We start from the raw sequence: 19,681 nt of genomic DNA on the forward strand, positions 1-19,681 counted from the left end.
GTCTCTCGGCCCGGACCCTCCCTGTCTACCCCCGAGTCCGCCCGCACACGGGAGCGGGGGGCTGGCGCGCGTCCCCCAGCTCCGGGCCGCCCTCGGGGAAGGTGCAGACCCCTGAGGCCCTTGGGGACGCGGCACCTCCAAGGGTGGGGGCCCAGCTGGGGGGACCTAGAGGAACAGCCAAGACCCCGCCGGCTCCCGCGCGCAGCTGCCCGAGACGGCTGCCAGCCCTGTGCCGCGGGAAACGCCCCCCACTAGCCTCCACAGTTCTGCAGGAACGAGGGAGGCAGGAGTTGTTTTTTGGGGGTTTTTTTTTTTTGCTTTTTGGGTCACACCTGACGATGCACGGGTTACTCCCGGTTCATACACTCAGGAATCACCCCTGTCGGTGCTCAAGGGACCATATGGGATGCTGGGAATCGAACCCGGGTTGGCCGCGTGCAAGGCAAATGCCCTACCCGCTGTACTACCGCTCCAGCTCTGGAGCTTCTTTACAAACCCTCCAGGCGGTACATGTAGGAGGCACACTGGTGGGTCTTTAGGTGACCCGGCTGGCCGCTGTTTGGTTTTCCGCCCCCTGGTTAATATCAGACCTAGCCAGACGGCGCGGGTTGTGGGATGAGGCTAACATGGGTCAGGGCAGACAGTGTGCAGCTGAGAATCGTCTTGGAAGAAAAAGAAACTAGAGCTAGATAGATGGTGCCTTGGGGAGGGCATTGGTCTGCACCCCATATAGTCCCCTGAGCCAGGACCAAGCCCTGAGCACTGCTGGGTGTGGCCCAGAAACAGTTTCCTGGGGGAGCTGCGAGAGAAGCTGCTGCTGAGGCTGGGGGGATCCCTGTTCCATAACGGACTGCTGTTGGCCTCTTGCAAACTAAATAAACAACCTTAGCACTGAAGAAAACCAGTACTTGGTGACTATTCTTACCAGAAGCCAAAAGCTAGACGTTTTGCATTGTAGTACTAGAGGAACCGTAACTTAATTCCACATAAAAATATTCGTGGAGATCCCCTTGCGTTGAGGGGCAGGTTTTGACAAGGTCTAGCCAAGAATAGAGATGGTGAAATTGCTGCGGGGCAATTTCAGGTCTTGGTTCTGCAGACCGGAGTCCATCCTTGTCTCACAGTCACTTCCTGGAGGCGATAATGCCCAGAATAGCAAGAGCTCTGGTTAGTGCCCAGCGGGTGATACAGGATGTGGGCAGAAAAATGGAAAAAGGATCTTTTTTTTATGCACCCTCAGTTCAGGCTGTCTGCCCTGAGATCTTTTTTGCCCAATCCCTATTTAACCCCTGAACTCTCCAAGACTACCACCACCCGACTCCAAAACGTATCTATAATTGTTGATATTAAATAAGTTTAACTATGTTAGCTAGCTAATTCAGGGTAACTTTTTACCCATAGAGTAGCTCTATTCGTTAACAAAGTAAAATAGAATTTTAAGAAAATTATAAATAAAAATTGATTAACAATAACTGTGGGGTGTTTATTTACTTCTGATTCTTTTCATCTTTGGGTAAAAGGACCCCTGAAAAAAAATTGATGCATCGTATGCGGTTTGTTTATTTGAATTTATTTCAATAAAGTAGTTACTACTGAGCTTTCCTTAGTTAAGTTTGAATTCTTCCACAAAAAATAAAATACTTGTATAGTGTGAATAATATGTTTGCCATATTTTGTTTGTAAGTTTGGGATTTATTTATTTATTTATTTATTTTGGATAGCTCTCAGAAGGAAAAACTTCAGTCAAGTAATTGTTCCTCCAATTGCAAGTTTTAAAGATAAGAGCCTCTAATTTCCAATCCCTTCTATTTTCACATACTTGTCTTAAAAACAAATAAAAAAGATGCTTTACCACAAAGCATCCAATCACATTTTAATCAAGTTTTATTATTTTAAAAAAATGAAATGTGAAGTCTGGCAAATGAGCTCATTTCAGCACTATACTTTCCAGATCTTAATTCACCCCAGATGTTTGATTATAAAGTATATTTTTAAAAAAGGAAAACCACACATACTTTAAATGTTATATCGATGATGTGTGAATGATGTCATCTAATGAATTCTCAAGACAGTTCTGAGATGTACTAAGAACAGAGAAGCTTAGAAAAGCAGAGTCTTGCCCAAACTGAAACACAGCTAATGTCACACAGCTAGTGACTTCCAAGTCAAGTTATAATTCCACTATAATGCACAGTTTTGCTACAGTAAATGTTATTTGAAGATCTTTAAATCAGAACACATTCAAGATGAAAATTATTTCAGAACCAACATCTTAGGGCTGGAGCAATAACAGCGGTAGGGTGTTTGCCTTATATGTGGCTGACCTGGGTTTGATTCCTCCGCCCCTCTCAGAGAGCCTGGCAAGCTACCGAGAGTATCTCGCCCGCGCAGCAGAGCCTGGCAAGGTACCCATGGCATATTCGATATGCCAAAAACAGTAACAAGTCTCACAATGGAGACGTTACTGGTGCCCGCTCAAGCAAATCAATGAGCAACGGAATGTCAGTGACAGTGACCAACATCTTAGGGGTCATCTAAATCAGTTTTCAGTCTGTAAAGATAGTATAACAGCTTGGGTCCCCAGCACTGCATATGGTCCCCTGGCACAGACAGGGCTGATACCTGAGCACTGAGCTAGGAGTTAGCACGGCCAGGTGTAGCCCAAACCCTCCTGCCCATCTCTCCAAAAAAATAACTTCCACATACTCTGAGAATCATATCTCTGAAGGCCAACCAGCCAACTTAACACGGCTTAACTCCGTGGTGGTGCATATGTGGACGCGCCATCATACAGATTGCATGACCACAGATGGTTCACCCTTGCATGTCCCCTATGCACAATAGTTTATTAAATTGGTTTAGTAAGTAGGAAAAAACTTGAAAATTAGCTTGTTGATCATATCAAATTTTTTATTTATATTTGGAAAAAGATTTATTTCAATTCAATAATTATAATTCATGATTATTAAGTGGTAGTTTTTCTTTGGAATAAGTATTTTTATGCAGTTTTATAAAACATTTTATAGTGCTGGCTGGCCGTCCCAAAGGTGGCAAACATCTCTTTTAGATTTTTTTATAATGACACACCTACCTTTATTTTCAAATAATTGTTTATAATATCCCATAATGTAATCACATCAATAGCCAAGATCCAGAGACTATATAAAACAAAGCTCCTGGAAGTGCACAATGCTTTGTGGCGGAGAGACCTCTTATATTCTAGCCCACTGATGTGCCTAAAGTAGCACACGTGTTTGATTTTAACATACTTGCTTGTATTCTCTGATATACATTCTCCATCCCTCTCGAAGATCCTGGCAAGCTACGAGAGTATCCCGCCCGTGCAGAAGAGCCTAGCAAGCTCCCCGTGGCATATTTGATATGCCAAATACAGTAACAATAACAGGTCTCATTCCCTTGACCCTGAAAGAGCCTCCAATTGTTGGGAAAGATGAGTAAGGAGAGGCTGCTAAAATCTCAGGGCTAGGACCAATGGAGACATTACTGGTGTCCACTAGAGCAAATTGATGAACAATTGGATGACAGTGATACAGTGAATATTCCCTACATTATTTTCGCTTGTCAATTCACTGTATGAGACAAGAAAATAGGCAACTTTGGGGGGCTGGAGTGATAGCACAGAGGGTAGGGCATTTGCCTTGCATGCGGCCGACCTGGGTTCAGTTCCCAGCATCCCACATGGTCCCTCGAGCACTGCCAGGAGTAATTCCTGAATGCATAAGGCAGGAGTAACCCCTGTGCAATGCCTGGTGTAACCCAAAAAGAAAAGAAAAAATAGGCAACTCTTTCTTAGGTGTTTGTTCTCCACAAGTTATTTCTTAATGTAATTAAAATGATTTGATGGATAATTCTTTCTCTAAGTTTAAAAATATTAATTAAATAACCCACCTCTGATGATTATTACTATTCATTTATAAGCGAAGTCCTGCATACTGTGTCACAACTCTTCTGTACCACTTAATGGTTTTTGGAAATAATTGCAGTACAATGCCATGTGATCTGCTCTCTCAACACTTTTCCATCATGTATTATAATAACAACATCAGTCATTAGCCTCACAATTTTAACCCCGATTATGCTGCATAAGTGATTCTCTGAAGTCATATACTAGTTGATCTTTCAGTGGTCTGTTTCAAAAATTTGACAACACTGCAATTTTCAAAACTCATCATCTGTTTTCGTTTTTATTTTGCTTCTGGTAAAACTTCATTTACTCTTGGGGCCCAAGTGGTAGCACAGTTGGGTAAGGTGCTTGCCATCCACAGCACCCCGTGTGGTCCCAAGCCCACCAGGAATGATCCCTGAGCGAAGGGCCAGGAGTAAACTATGAGCACTTCCAGGTATGGCCCCTAAACAAACAATCAAAAAAATTATTTATCCTTACTGTATCACAAATAGTTGTTTCTTTCTGTAAAAATGTTTTAGTCAAAAGGACACTCATACAATAATTGCAAATATGAGAGGCTGAAACAATCTGTCAATTCCGTCCCAATGTTGTTTGTGTGCATATGTCTTCACTATCTACCTATTATTCTATCTCTCTGGCCTAAGTAATTTTGGTCTCAATATTTCTTTCTTTTTCAAGAGAGTCTCTTGCCTGCATGCCTGACTGTTTCCCCACATGCTTGACTCTTTTCCCTGGGGCCTCTCAGAGGGGATGGGCTCCAGCTTCCCTCCCTGCCCCAGCAGAGCTCCTGGTGGCTGAAGACCTCCGGAACCTAGCCACAGCCATGCTCAAGGCCCCTCTCCACATGTTCGGACAAGCCTCATGCATAAGGGTACCAGCAGAGGAACCCAGGTGTGTGTAATCCCATCAACGGCCAACATCCACACTTAAAAGTGAGCTCCCAGAAGCGTGTGGCGGCCAAGCAGCTGCAAGGTGGCTGCACGATATCTTATAACCTACTTTTCCCCTTTTCCCTCTGGGAGAAACTGGCAAGCTACGGAGAGCTTCCTGCCCACCTGGGACAGCCTTGCAAGCTTCCCATGGTGCATTCATATGCTAAAGCCAGTAACAAGCTAGATCTCATTCCTTTGGCCCTGAAAGAGCCTTCAATGTGGCATCATTGGGAAGGCCGAGTGGAGAGAGGCTTCTAAAATCTCAGGGATAGGATGAAAGGAGAGGTTACTGAGACCACTCAAGAAATCGACAATGAATGGGATTTCGTGATTCATGATCATGATATTTATATGTATATATATATATACATACACACATGTGTGTATATATATATACACACATACTCCTGATGGTGATCTGGGGACCATATGGGATGCCAGGGATCAAACCCAGGTGGGCCGCGTGCAAGACAAATGCCCTACCCACTGTGCTAACACTCTGGCCCCTCAGTATTTCTTTTTCTGGCCTGTAATTATAGCTTCATTAGATGAATTGTCTACTTTCATATCAATATCTATACTCAAAATGGCAAAACTTTAATTTAAAATGCTAATGACTATGTCTATACATTTATTTGCTACTCAATATGGCAATAAAAATAAATTATATAGACATACTTTATTATATATCATAATGTTATAATGTGCATTGTAGCATATTGTAAATATCACTGTATTACTATCATCCCTTGCTCATCAATTTGCTCGAGTGGGCACCGGTAACATCTCCATTGTGAGACTTGTTACTATTTTTGGCATATCAAATATGCCACGGGTAGCTTGCCAGGCTCTGCCGTGCAGGCGAGATACTCCTGGTAGCTTGCCAGGCTCTTTGAGAGGGGTGGAGGAATCCAACCCCAGTCGGCTGCATGCAAGGCAAATGCCCTACCCGCTGGGCTATTGCTCTAGCCCATTGTAATGTAAGTATAAAATAAAATATAAAATTGTAAGCTAAATCAGTCAACAATTCCAGCAAAAATAGCAACAGAAATGACAATTCTTCCAAATTTTTTAGCACATTTTAGTAAATGCCATCCTACAAAAGTAAAGCACTATTCATTGTGTATATTCAAAAAATAAAATACGAAAGGGCCCATGGCTCTCTCACCCTGTGTTCGGCGGCCTCTGCTGCTTCCCCCACCTGGGGTGGTCGATGGCAAAGGGAGGATGAAGGAGGGAACGAGGGCTAGGCTGGTCAGTATCAATTGCAGTTTATTCCAATCTCCTCTCCATTCTCATCTGGTTCTCCTTCTGCTTCTCTCTCTCTGGATCCCCCCAGCCCACTCTTACAGCCTAGTTTATATAGAAATCATGTAGGGTGGGGATACAAAGGTGGGGCTGAACATTAACAAATCAACAAAGAGAGGTAAGGCCACTCCTCCAGGAGATTAACTCAAGGACAAAAACTCATCTAAGAAGATAACTCAAGATTACTAGGAGATCCACTCAAGGGTGGGATTTCATTCAGGGTGTGTTGCTTTATTCTTTCCCCAGCTAGTAATCCATTTAAATAGTTGTAGTAAATTTGCTTTTAATATTTCTAGCAATGTCTTTTTGTATGAACACAGTAAGAGATATCAAGCTTAAAGTTCTTCCTGAGGACAATCTCACTGTATTTTCCAGACCAGAGTCCTCAGGCCAGGTTAGTCTTCCTAACGCCAGGAGGGTCCTTATTCAGTTACCTCTTTTGGGTCATGACAGAGTTTTTTCATGCCATGCCTGTGCTCTTGACTTATAGTTATTTTGTGGTGCTTTGGCCTGACCCATTTTGATGCCAGGGTAGTTCACAGCTTGCCCTGAGTCAATTTAGTCCCTCATCCGGGACCCTGCTTTTGGGGTGCTAGGCAACTAAGGGCAACTGAGGCTTAAGTCAAGAAAGCAGATGCGCAGGAGTGAATAGTATTTGGAGTCAATTGACTCCCAAGTTACAAAAGCATAGCATTAGCTGTCTTCCTGTGTCCATACAAAAAGGAAATTGTTTTAAAGTAAACTATGCAAAAGATGGGGGAAAGCAATATTTAACTTATAATACAAGTTCAATGTCCTTAAAAGGATCTGACTTTGCAAGTTAACAGAATCTGATTAAGTGGGGAAAGGTGATTAACTGGTTGGGGAGGAGCACAGAGAAGAGTTTACAGATAAACAAAGGAATGGGAGTGTCTCCAGAGCACTTAAACCTGAGCTCCCTGTGGCAAGGGAGAAAGGACATGCCAATATTATCCTAAAATGTTTAGAGCTATACTCCAACAATTCATAAGGTGTCAGATGGTGGGAAACAAACCACATTGCAGGCATCAATATGTCCAGAGAGAGAGCAAGCACTGTAGTTCTCACTGTGACCAGTTATTCAACAGCTATGCTTATAGTAAGTGAATTAAAATCTGCATTCCTATAATTTGTCCTTAGGTCATTTTGATCTTTTTAGTCTTGATTATTTGTCATCTTGATCAATCTATATTTTATCCCACATGGTTTACATTTTTCAAATGAATTAAATATTCTCCATCTTCTTAATAAAAAATAGTCTAAGATCCTTGACTATTTTTAGTTTCCAAGATAACACAATACACTAAATCACTTTGGGACACTATAATTTTTTATATCATTCACAAAATGTGGTGACTATAGTAAGCATTGACACATTGTGATTTTCCTAGAATACTCCATTATTTCTGTATTAGTAGGATTTTTTACAAACTAGACTTCCTGCTTTTTAGTAACTAGCAAGTTAGCACTTAGCAACCATTTGATTTAAGACAGGGTCCAATCAATATAATAATTCAATGTAATGATTTATAATTGTAGGGAGCCAATTTACCTTACTGATCTTATCCTGTCACTATTTGTCTATCACTAGCTAACCCCATGCCACACCTAGCAAAGGTTGCCACTCCTAATCTTACTGATTTTATCCTATCAGCATTTGTTTATCACTAGCTAAAGCCCATGCCACACCCTGCATTTCTATTGGGGGTCCCGCATGCATACTATACCACCTCCTCCCAGCAGGGAGGTATAAATACTGTAACTGCCATAGAATAAATGCCTTTTCTCCCTCCTTCGGGCTCTGTGTCTGTTCATTCGGTTGTGTCCCCTTCTCAGCCCCACGAAGGGTTCTCCCTGCTGAACAGAACGAGACCTCCACATCGACCTCCACATATAATAATGCTTGGAAAAAGCTGTGATTAAATAGCATCTCTCTGACTTCCATCAGGTGACCAGAAAAGTTGAAGGTGAGGAGAGGCAAATATTTTACATGTCTACCTTTTAGAGAAGCATTATTAAAGAAATCATGGGCCACCATTTGGGGAGTGTAGCTGTAGGTTGTTTGGGTCTCAATTTGTCAGCTGGCACTCAGATCTCAGGAAGATTGTCAGAGCTAAGCAATGGCCTCCATGGAGGTTCACTCATTAAGCTGCCCAGTCAGGTGGGTTACTGGCATAAACGTTAGTCTCTGCCCACATAGGCCTACCCACGAAATTCCCTGAATGAGAGCATGGCAGCTGGATTTTCCCAGAATGAAAGAGCCAAGAAACCCAGGCAGAAACAGCAATGCCTTTTATGACATCACCTTGGAAATCACACGTTGTCACCTTCTTGATGTTATACTGGTCATAAAGCCCAGTGTCAGTGTGGGAAGAGCACATGGTCATTTCTCAAAGCTTGGCTGCAGTGCCCTGCACCTCCATGTTCTATGAAGCTTCTCTTGCACATTTTTAGGAAACTCCTATAAACAACTTCACTATGGGACACCAATACAACACCTTCCATGGGTACTTTTCTTTGAAATCCTTTAGGAAGCTCTACACCTGCAGCGATCTTCTTTAACACCAACTAAGTCACAACTTCCAAACTTTTTCAACAAAGGTCTAGCTCACCCAAAGAGCAGAGCTAATCCCTTGTCTGATACTCCTACTTTATATATATATATGTGTATATATATATGTATATATATATTTAATTCTCTCTGCTCCTTGCTAGCCATCTCTTCATCATACCAATTTCTATTGTAAGTAATAATGCTTTTACTGACTTCTATTGTAAGTGATAATACGTAAACCTATCTGTTTATAACACTGATTTCTGTCTCTTGGATGGATTGTGACTGGCAAAGGACTAGCATCAGTATCAGTCCGAAGAGATAATGAATTGACAAATTGCTTTAGTCATGCTTTTTGACTGAGCTCCTCATTGGCAGGAAGTGAGCTGAGGGCATTACAGCAGGTCCTTGAATTTTAACATTTGAATCTCAATGTAGTTTACTATAGCATTGATGAGAAAAGCCCATCTAGGCTAACACTGACAAAATACTATATTTGAGGACATGCTTTCATTAGTTGGCTTGAAGTTGCAGTTTCCAAAAACCTATCAATGATGTTAAGTGAGGATTTGGTGTGGTGTGGTTGTGGTGACAAACCAATAGAAGCAAGGCCTAGTGCAGTGATCACTGTCCTCAAACATTAGGGCAACTGAGATGAACACAAGGACAGCAGTAGGGGACAGATTCTTCTGAGCGTGCCTTAGCACTCACAGAAGGAAAGCAAGCTACTATCAACTCTCAGCTAAGCCACAATCTCACACCAGAATGCTTTCAAAGAAGCTTCTAGCTCTCCCTATATAACTATATAGAGTGATATAGTTGGATATCAAGCACAAATTTTTATGGTGTAGGTTGCTTAATTATAGCAGTTTTTGCCCCCAAAAATTTTGGTGCAAATTAGGGTACTAAATGGGATCGTGGAGCTCAATAGCTCAATCTCAAAGCCCTGAGTTTGATCCCTGGCACCACATGCTCCATGAGCACTGCCAGGGTGGTGCTGCTACCCCGTTACATACAGATGTGCCCCGGAGGCCTCCAGCACCACTGGCCCTCACCAGGCCAGAAGTGGCCCCAAACCTTCAGCACAGCCATACACTACCCCGTAAAAGGAAAAATAATGGAATCCTGAGCTCAGACGTTAGCTTGTGGTTGCCTGAGGCTCACGCCAAACCACGTTGATGAATGAGCTCGAGAGTTTCCGAAGACAGCTGTCTGTTTGTGACTTTCTCACTCTCAGCATTCTTTGCACAGTCATGGAGGCGCTGAACCAGTCGATCAGATTCCTCATCAATGTTGTCAAGGACGGCATCTTTCCACGTTGCTGCAATAGTGCCAAAGAGCTCCCAATTGGTGGTCATTCTGGGAGTTGCCTTCTTAGACTTAAATTTTGCAGACTTTTCTCCCCACTCTGTGAAGTAGAATTTTGCACAAAGGAGACGGTGGTCCAATCCCGTTTGGAATTTCGGGACAACAGCGACATTGGTCAGGCAAAACCTTTGATTGAATATGATGTGGTCAATTTCATTGTGGAACTGTCCACCGGGCAGTTTAGATTAGGCCCATGTCCAGCATTTAGATTCAGCCTTCTGGAACTGTGAGTTACCATGGATGGTCTTGGTCGACATGATGAATTCAGACAGTCTCTCACCCTGATCATTCCATTCTAGGCCATGGGTTCCAATGTGGAGTTCTTTGGGCGACCTTCTCAGACCTATCTTGGCATTAAAATCACCAACAATGATCTTGTAGAAGGTGTTGTCTGCTTTATAGAACTTCTCCAGTTCCATGTAGAACCTCTCAATTTCTTCTTCATCATAGTTGGAAGTTGGTGCATAGACGACGAAGATAGAAACTGCTGGCAGTGAGCCACATCTATTCATAAGCATAATCGTCCAATTCAGGTTGTTAGGCATTCGAATGAATCTATGCTCATGGCCAAGTTCGTGTTGACAAGGACACCAATACCACCAATGCCTCTGTTATCGCATGTTCTGAGGAACAATTCTCCAGTGTCAAAAATGGTGTGATGTGATAGATGTCTCCTCGTTTCAGTCAGATCAATGATGTCGTACTTGATCTTCTGCGCTTGCACCATCAGGTCCTCAATGGATGCTTCTGACGTCCTGTGGAATCCAGTCGGTAACAGCTCTAGTCCAGCAGTCATCTCTGAATTGCATTACATGACCAGCCCATCTGATTTTTGATGCCTTGGCAAATGAGACAGCGTCCCTGATTCTTGACCGTAGACAGAGGGCAGAACTCCGGATTCCTTCTATCACTTGAGTGAGACGTGATAATCCTAGTATAGCTCTTTCAATTACTCTTTGGGATACCCTAATGGCGTTCTCATCCTGTTTGCGTAGGGCCCAAGTCTCTGAGGCATATGTTAGTGCGGGAAGAACAGTGAAACTGAAAAGATATGCGCAGAGTCGGAGGTTCTTTGTTCTCTTAACCACTTCTTCAACACTCTTGAAGGCATTCCACGCTGCTCTCTTCCTCCTGCGCAGTTCTGGCACCAAGTCATTCCTCATGTTGATTTCTCGACCCCGGTACACATAGCTGCTGCATTTGGAGATGTTTGTTCCATTGAGAGCAAATGGAGCTTCAGGGACCGGTTTGTTTTTCATGAACATTGTCTTGTTGAGATTCAGCTGCAATCTGACCTTTCCACACGTGGTCGAAGTCAGCCAGCATTTGTGCCATTTGGCTAATGTTTGGCAGACTTTTTAGAAAGGGAATGTTCAATGCCCTCAGCACCAACCATAACCACCCCTATTTCCAGTGAGCCTATAAGGAGGATTAAATTTCAGCACACTTCACAGAGACAGACGTATGTACTATCCAGGAAGAGAGAAGCTTACATACAAAATAGTATAAAGCTACACAGATTAAACTTTCTAATCTATGTCAGCAGAAATCTGGGGCATATGCATGGGCCGTATCCTAAGAGTGTTAGACATAATGGAAGTGGAGTCCCCTGGTGACTTATGTGAAGTGGGGAGAAGCCAGGCACAGCCTCGAGAAGGGAACAGGCTGCTTTCTCTTTACCCACCTCTGCCACCAGGAGGAAACTGGGAAATCTAGGACTGGTGAGTCTGTTGTGAGGCTCAATTTTGCAGGAAAAAGGTCAGTCCTAGGCCTTCCCCAGATCTTTTAAGTTCTGATCTTTTTCCCAGAGGAAAGAATTTTAGGAGAAAATGAGCTATGAAGTATAACAGGTTTTACTTGGGAGTGTTGAAAGAGAGAGAGAGAGAGAGAGAGAGAGAGAGAGAGAGAGAATAATGTGCTTGAGAGAACATAGGCTTCTCCAGAGCAGAGATGGAGCTTCCAAACACATTCCATCATTAGATACAGAAGTATGAAAGCACACATCTCAAGAGCAGAGATGCTGGCTACACCTGTGCTCGGCACCACGTGTGCCCGGCAGCGATACATGGGCACAGGCAGTACCTGGGCTAGGGCAGCAGGTGCACACACTCCTTTGTTCAAGTCCTTTGCCGGCCCACTCCACGTGGGGCTCTCTGTCTTGGTTAAGAGTCCATTGCCACACCAGTTGCAGGGTTAGATTTGGGAGCAGTGGATGGCCTTCTATGAAATTCCTCTTCTGGCCTTTGTCCCTGCTGGAGCTTCTCTTGGAGGGTGTCCTGACTTCTCTGGGGTCTGTGCTGGCAACAGGTAAATGTCTAGTGGGCCTTAGTTCCTGTGTCCACAAGGTGGGTTTCTTAGCAGCCTTGGGGGCTATTGGTCTTATTACTTCCCCAAAATTCATTGCTGGGGGCGGGGTGCCCTTCTCAATATATCTGCTTGCCTGCTTCAAGCAAATGAGGATAAAATAAAGTACAAGGTTGGTTCAAATTAATTGATATGGGGCCTGGAGCAATAGCACAGCGGGTAGGGCATTTGCCTTGCATGCAGCTGACCCGGGTTCAATTCCCAGCATCCCATATGGTCCCCCAAGCACCGCCAGGGGTGATTCCTGAGTGCAGAGCCAGGAGTAACCCCTGTGCATCGCCAGGTGTGACCCAAAAAGAAAAAAAATTAATTGATATGGCATACTTCCTGGTGATTTCAGATTACATATGCTGGCTTTGTTTAGCTGAAGAAAGCTCTCACAATTTTTACACAATTTATTGATTGGTGTGTTAAAACCTAGATTCACCCATGGCTTACATTTAATAGATCTGAGATAGCAGTTTTCTTGGCATGATAGAGACAAAAGAATACAACTGCTTAAAGAGAAATAAATATCATTGTGTCATATATTGCCTCCATGCCAACTGATTTCTTTAAGTGTTCCTTGAGAAGATTCCTGAAGATATTATTTCACTGAAGCATTGTAGCATTGAAGCACTGAAGCATTGTATGCTTCAGAGCAGAAAACCTAAATGTCTACATTTGCACTAATATTTGTTTTGGGAACCATTATAAAGGAGTCTAGAAGTGTTAAGATGCAGTGTCTCTAAGGAGTTTAGAGAAACAGTGCAAATACACAAGTGACTGAGTGGAAGATAAAAGCAGTAAGGACGTGTCCCAGGTCCCTTTGCAAACCCAGACTATTTATGACTCAACCAAAAGAAGAAGAGGAAAGTGAGGGAGAGGTATGTGATTTGCTAAATCAAAGTGGGTAGGAGGTCATTGCAAAAGACAAAGAGTTTAACTGAATGTGATTCTTCCTTTTCTTAGCCTTTCCTAACATTTCCTCACATTTATGTTTTATGCTTATGTTGAAGGAACATATTCCTTTAGGTTATATGTTTCCTCAAACTTGACCTGCTGCCAATACTTGTGCCCCCGAGACTCAGTTCAGTCATGGGGAGGGAAGCAGTTGCATTCCGGCTAATGTAACCCCCATGACCAGGTTATGTGTCTCCTCTCCCTTTCAATGCCAGCATTTCACTCTGCCCTACTGTAGGGCATCCACCTCATCATATGCTCATTATCCTATTTTAATTCCAGGAACTACAGTAATTTCATAACAGTATTTTCCTATTTAATTTGCTGAAATTGTGAGACAATCTGGGACCAGTAGAATAATTAACTTGGCTGTCAAGGAGAGATAGCTAAATCAAGCAAACAGAAACTTTGACTCCTTCATTCACATATCCAAAACATTGGGAACTTGAGAGATTTTTTATTTTTTATCTAATCTGGAGGCTTTTTGCCTAAAATATGAATACAAAATTTTAGTTCCATAACTGGTCAAGTACAAAGGTCAAAGGTCTTGAGAAGAATGTTTGGCTGAGTAAAAAAAAAAAAAGATTGGATTGTTTTGTTTGTTTGTTTTGCTTCTTATTTTCTTTTGGGGGGCATTGTTCTTTGTAATGCCCAGTGGTTTGTAAACTAGTTATCCTTGAAGTACCAAGCTAATTTTGACTAAGCAAACAGTGCTAAATTCCAGACTTCAGAGAATAGCAGGACAGTGCTGGAGCACAGTCCTTGCAATACCGGTTCTGGAAGAACGTAGGCATCATCTTTTGGAAGGGCTCCATGTTTCACAGCTTCGACAATGCACAGGGTCAAAAGCTTGGTCCTGTTTCAAGAATCTGTGACTAACATTACCCTACAATGAAGACAAAGCAGGGGCTGCTGCTAAATGCAGAGCGAGTGTGTGCTACTGGATCTCTCTAAGCCCCTGAAAAATAACCCCTGTCCCACCTGCAAAGTTACCCTCCTGTTCTCTGTGCTTTTACAGGAAACCCATTGTTTTTATCAAGGGATAATCTTCTCTTGATAAGTCAACCTGTCTTCCTGACCAGAATGTGAGCTCTCTTGGGATCATTTTAAGTTAATTACACTTCATCACTCCCCATGGTTTGACACTGGGGGTCTTTAAAATACTAAAAAATAATCCAAAACTTGTTCAATTCTTTAACCGTTCTTTAATCACTGCTGACTGGCATGATCCCTGTTGTGTAATTTAGCATCCACTACAATGAGAACACCCTTTATAAAGACAGCGAAATGAGCTGTGCAGAAGTAATTGGGACATGGTCAGCCACTTAGTAATTGATAAAGCTGTTGATAGGACCCAATTAATTTCATAGTACTTGCTATTTGTAGTTAAGACAAGACTACATCTAATTTCCATTGATCTGTGAATTTTGTTCAACCATCTTAAGTCCTCACTCATGCGTTCAGTAACAACTGAGGGTCCTAGAGAATTACAGGATAGAAATGGGGGTCTTATTGAGAAACGTCAGAAGTTTGGCACAAAGGCCAGAGAACCATGAAGGGAACAAAGTTCAGAAATGATGGAGGAGGGGCTGGAGTGATAGTACAGCGGGTAGGGCATTTGCCTTGCACGCGGCCGACCCAAGTTCAATTCCCAGCATCCCATATGGTTCCCCGAGCACTGCCAGTAGTAATTCCTGAGTGCAGAGCCAGGAGGAACCCCTGAGCATTGCCGGGTGTGACCCAAAAAGCAATAAATAAATAAATAAATAAATAAATAAATAAATAAAATGATGGAGGAAGAAAGTCCCTCTTCAGGCATCTCCAAGGATTGCTGTTCTGTTTTGCTTTGTTTAGTTTGTATGTTTGGGGGGCCTGAGTCTAGGGGACACACCCAGTAGTGCTCCTTGCCTGAGGGGAGCTCAGAGCTCTCTCTTGGAGGTGCTCAGGGGACCACGCAGTGGTTGAGACCTGCATGCAAAGCACACAGTCCAATCTGCTGAGCCATCCATCCAGCTCTCTCCTAGGACTCCGTGCAGCTAGAAGCAGCATCACTGATTGGTTATATACTTGCTTGTTACCTGCCCCCAAACAGAAAAACCATCATGAGGCAGGAGATGTAGTACACTGGGTAGAGCATTTGTCATGCAAGCAATAACCTAGATTTGATTCCATCTCTAGCACCCTGTGTGGCTCCCTGAGCACTGCCAGGAGTGATCTCTGAGCACCGAGCCAGGAGTAATCCATGAGCATCACCAGTTATGGCCCAAAAACCAGAAAGGAAAGCCACCACAGGAATTCTAGCATTCTACTTGCCTCTGTTTTACTTTGTCATTTAATGATTACTTTACAGACATTTGTCTGTTAACTACTCGACAAAACTTTTGTATTTTGTTTTATTTTTTTGGTCCTGAGGCCACACTTGGCAGTGTTCAGGGCTTATACCTGGTTCTGTCCTCAGGGATCACTCCTGGCAGTGCTTGGGGGACTGGAGAACTGAACCAGGGTTGGTTGTGTGTAAGGCCAGCACTTATATGCTTGTACTGTTTCTCTGGCCTAGATTGAAAAACTCAGCATTTTAATCCATTGTCATTGTATATATAGCTGAAATATCTACAGTTATGTTTGTTTCTATGTTCTGTCTACTCTTCGCTTAACATAATTTTATTTACTGTCACCCCAATCTGCATTTATAAAGTTAACCATCAGGAAAGCACAATTTTGAGGTACCTTTCTTTAAAACCACCTATATTTTAGGGTACCAAGGAGCTAATGAAAGTAAGGTTAAAGAAGAAAAATAAAAGTCAATATAAATTGGTACTTTTCCTTGAATTTCTGAGATATGATCTCTTGATTCCTCTCCATTCTACAGTTGTGCACCAGTTTTTTCAAAAATCCTTCTAGAAACCTTTTTTAGATACAAGGTCTTATTTTCACTGATTAGCTCTTAGTCCTTTTGATCACAAACTGTAGGATAATATGGGGTTTGTCCTTTTAGCCTTGCCTCAGGGAACTTAGTTTATCTTAAAGCAATGTCCTTCTGTATGGACACAGGAAGACAGTTAATATTATTCTTTGTAACTTGGGAGTTGATTGACTCCAATAATATTTACTCCTGGGCATCTGCTTTCTCAACTCAGTTGCCCTTAGTTCCTAGCACCACAAAAGCAGGGTCCTGACAAGGGACAGAATGGACCCAGGGCAAGCTGTGAGCTACCTTGGCATCAAAATGGGCCAGTCCAAAGCACCACAATACTCAACTATAACTTGAGAGCATGGTCATAGACAAATGCTGTCATGATCCAAAAGTAACGATGAGACTAGGACCCTGCTGGGGTTAGTCAGTCCTCCTGGCCTGAGGACTGTGGTCTGGAATATATAGTGAATGTCCTCAGGGAGAACCAAACTTTAAGTCTGATAGCTCTCTCTCTTTTTTTTTTAAATGTAAACCAAGTTTATTTTGCTTTTTAAGTAGTGTTCTTAAAGCACTATAGCTTGGTAAACAATGGAAATTAGTATAAGTCATCTCAAAATCTCTTTTTTTTTTTTTTTTTGCTTTTTGGGTCACACCTGGCTCTGCACTCAGGAATTACCCCTGGCGGTGCTCAGGGGACCATATGGGATGCTGGGAATCGAACTCAGGTCGGGCCGCATGCAAGGCAAACTCCCTACCCGCTGTGCTATCTCTCCAGCCCCACAAAAGCCAGTTTTTTGTTTGTTTGTTTTTTAATGAGTTGTTAAAAAGATGCAGCCTATTCTAACAGGATAAATATTTTAAAGCATTTCACTTTGAGTTAATGAAGGCTCACAAATGAGCAACACTCCTCACTGAGGAAAACAAAAAGCTGTTGTCAACAAGCGACAGCACACACACACACACACACACACAAAACAAAAAGAACTGTGTAAAAATAACTAACTGTGTTCCCATATTTTTTGAAGTTGCTTTACAATGGGATGATATGCACATGATCTTGCTGCAAACTTGCCATACAGACTTGTAATACATGTAGTTTAGACAAACAATTCAGTCGAGAGATGCTAACTTCAAGGTCTGATATGGTCTGATATATCTCTTACTGTGCTCATACAGAATGACATTGCTAGAACTATTTGAAGTAAATTTACTATAACTAAGCGGATTACTAGCTGAGGAAGGAAGAAAGGGACACACCCTGACACACCCTTGTTTGGACCCCACCCTTGAGCAGATCTACTAGTAATCTCTTTAGATGAGATTTTGTTAATCTCCTGGAGCAATGGTTTTACCCTTCTTTGTTGAAGAATGTTCAACCCACCTTTGTGCTACTGCCCTAAGAGATTGCTATATAAACTAAGACTGTAGCAGAAATAGAGAGAGACAGGGACATCAGAGACACGGACACAGAGAAGAGACAGAAGACATGGACACGGAGAAGACACAGAAGCGAGGGCAGAAGACACAGAAGCGAAGAAGATAGCAGAGACAGAAGAGGCAGCAGGACACAGACAGAAGAAGACACAGCAAGAAGCAGAGAGAGAAGACACAGAAGCAAGAGAGAAGACACAGAAACAGAGACAGAGAGAAGTCGGAAGAGACCAGAGGAGAGACTACAAAGACAGAGATAGAGAGACAGACAGAAGAGAGCACAGCGGCACACACAGAAGCAGACCACAAGGAGGAGCCATCCCGATCCGGTCCATACACAGCGGCTCGAGAACACCGAATGCGAGCTCTCTCACGCACAAGAGAACCGGCCTGAGAGCCCGCGGACAACACAACATGACACATCATCGCATCTCCCCCTCTCCCGCACATGCGCCTTGTAAGTTTTACAACTACCTACCTATTTTCCCCCCTCCCCCCATGTTTTGGTTTACACCAGGCAGTGCTCAGGGATCACTTCTTGCAGGGCTCAGAGGAACCATATGTGGTACTGGGTATCAAACCCAGGTCCAGCACATGCAAGACAAGTTCTTTGCCTGCTGTACTATCTCTCCGGCCCCTAGTCATCTATTTTGTGGTAAGAATAAGAGAGTCTGGGTCCCAAGTTCTCAAGGATAAAAATCCTTCCACTCAGTTCTATCCCCCAAAGAAAATATAAAAGAGGCCTGGGTAAGGCAAGTCAGTGAATGAACTTTGTCACTAGACTTTTGTGCAAAAACCACTAATTAACAAAATAGAAAGAAGTTGTTAAGAACCTGGGACATTGGTGGAGGAATGCTGACCCTCGTGGGAGGGCTTGGAATCAGAACCCTGGATGCTTGGAACCCTGTTGTCAACAGCTTTGTAAATCGTGGAAGACAGGGAATGGAGGAAGAGACTAGACTCTGGAATCAGACTAACTGCTGTGTGTGAATGTGGTTCTGTCACTGTTTAAATAGTTTTGTGTAAGTAATTTCATGCCTAGGCACCTTTGTATAAAAGTTATGGAGTCAAAGAGAGAGAGAGAGAGAGATTAGTGGTGATCTGGGTTCAATCCCTGGCATCAAATAGTCCCCTGAGTATCACTGAGAGCAACCCAGAGCACTAAGTCATGTGTAGCCTCTGAGCACCCACCCCTACCGCACACATGAAAAAAGAAAAGAGTAATTTCTACTGCATAATGTTATGAGGTTTAAACAATGTGCCCAAAAGTCAAAACTAAAATAAAAATAGAAGATGTACCTAGCACATAGTAAGTGCCAATAGATAGGAACTGCTTGATGAGGATGCACGTATGACCTCTAGCATTGTAGCAACCACCCAAAGAAAGGGGGGCATAGAAATTAGTGAGACAAAAGTAAAAAGAAATCCAGAGGGTAGGGCAGTAAGATGCTCATCTTGCACACGGCCAACCTGGGTTTGATCCCCTCACTGCATATGGTCTCCTGAGGTTCACCCGGGTGATTCCTGAGCACAGAGCCAGTAGTAAGCTCTGAGAACCACTGGGTGTTGCTCCAAAACAAAAACAACAACAATAAAAAGTTTATAGAAATCCTTTTTAGCGAAAAACCAAATTTCTAAAATTATGCATGAATACTATAATTATTAATTTTAACCCAATATCAGTTAATGAAATAATTATAAAAACATATATAATAAAAATGACAAGATATCATGAAAATAATTGTAAGATGAGGTCAGAGAGATAGTACAGCAGGGAAGGTACTTGCCTTACATGTGATTGACCGAGGTTCGATCCCCTGCACCCCAAGTAGCCCCCCAAGTTCCATCAAGAATGACCCCTGAGCACAGAACAGGAGTAAGCCCTGACTGAGCATCACTGGTTGTGGTCCAAAAAAACAAAA

At 42.8% G+C, this 19,681-nt stretch overlaps 1 pseudogene; it reads right to left on the minus strand.

The window, feature by feature from the left end:
- Window positions 1-10,835, minus strand: part of LOC129402392 (uncharacterized) — a 143,335-nt pseudogene extending 132,500 nt beyond the window's left edge.
- Between the last annotated feature and the right edge of the window lie 8,846 nt (window positions 10,836-19,681).

The sequence above is a fragment of the Sorex araneus genome, chromosome 1 (genome assembly GCF_027595985.1).
Source record: "Sorex araneus isolate mSorAra2 chromosome 1, mSorAra2.pri, whole genome shotgun sequence".
Lineage (NCBI taxonomy): Eukaryota > Metazoa > Chordata > Mammalia > Eulipotyphla > Soricidae > Sorex > Sorex araneus.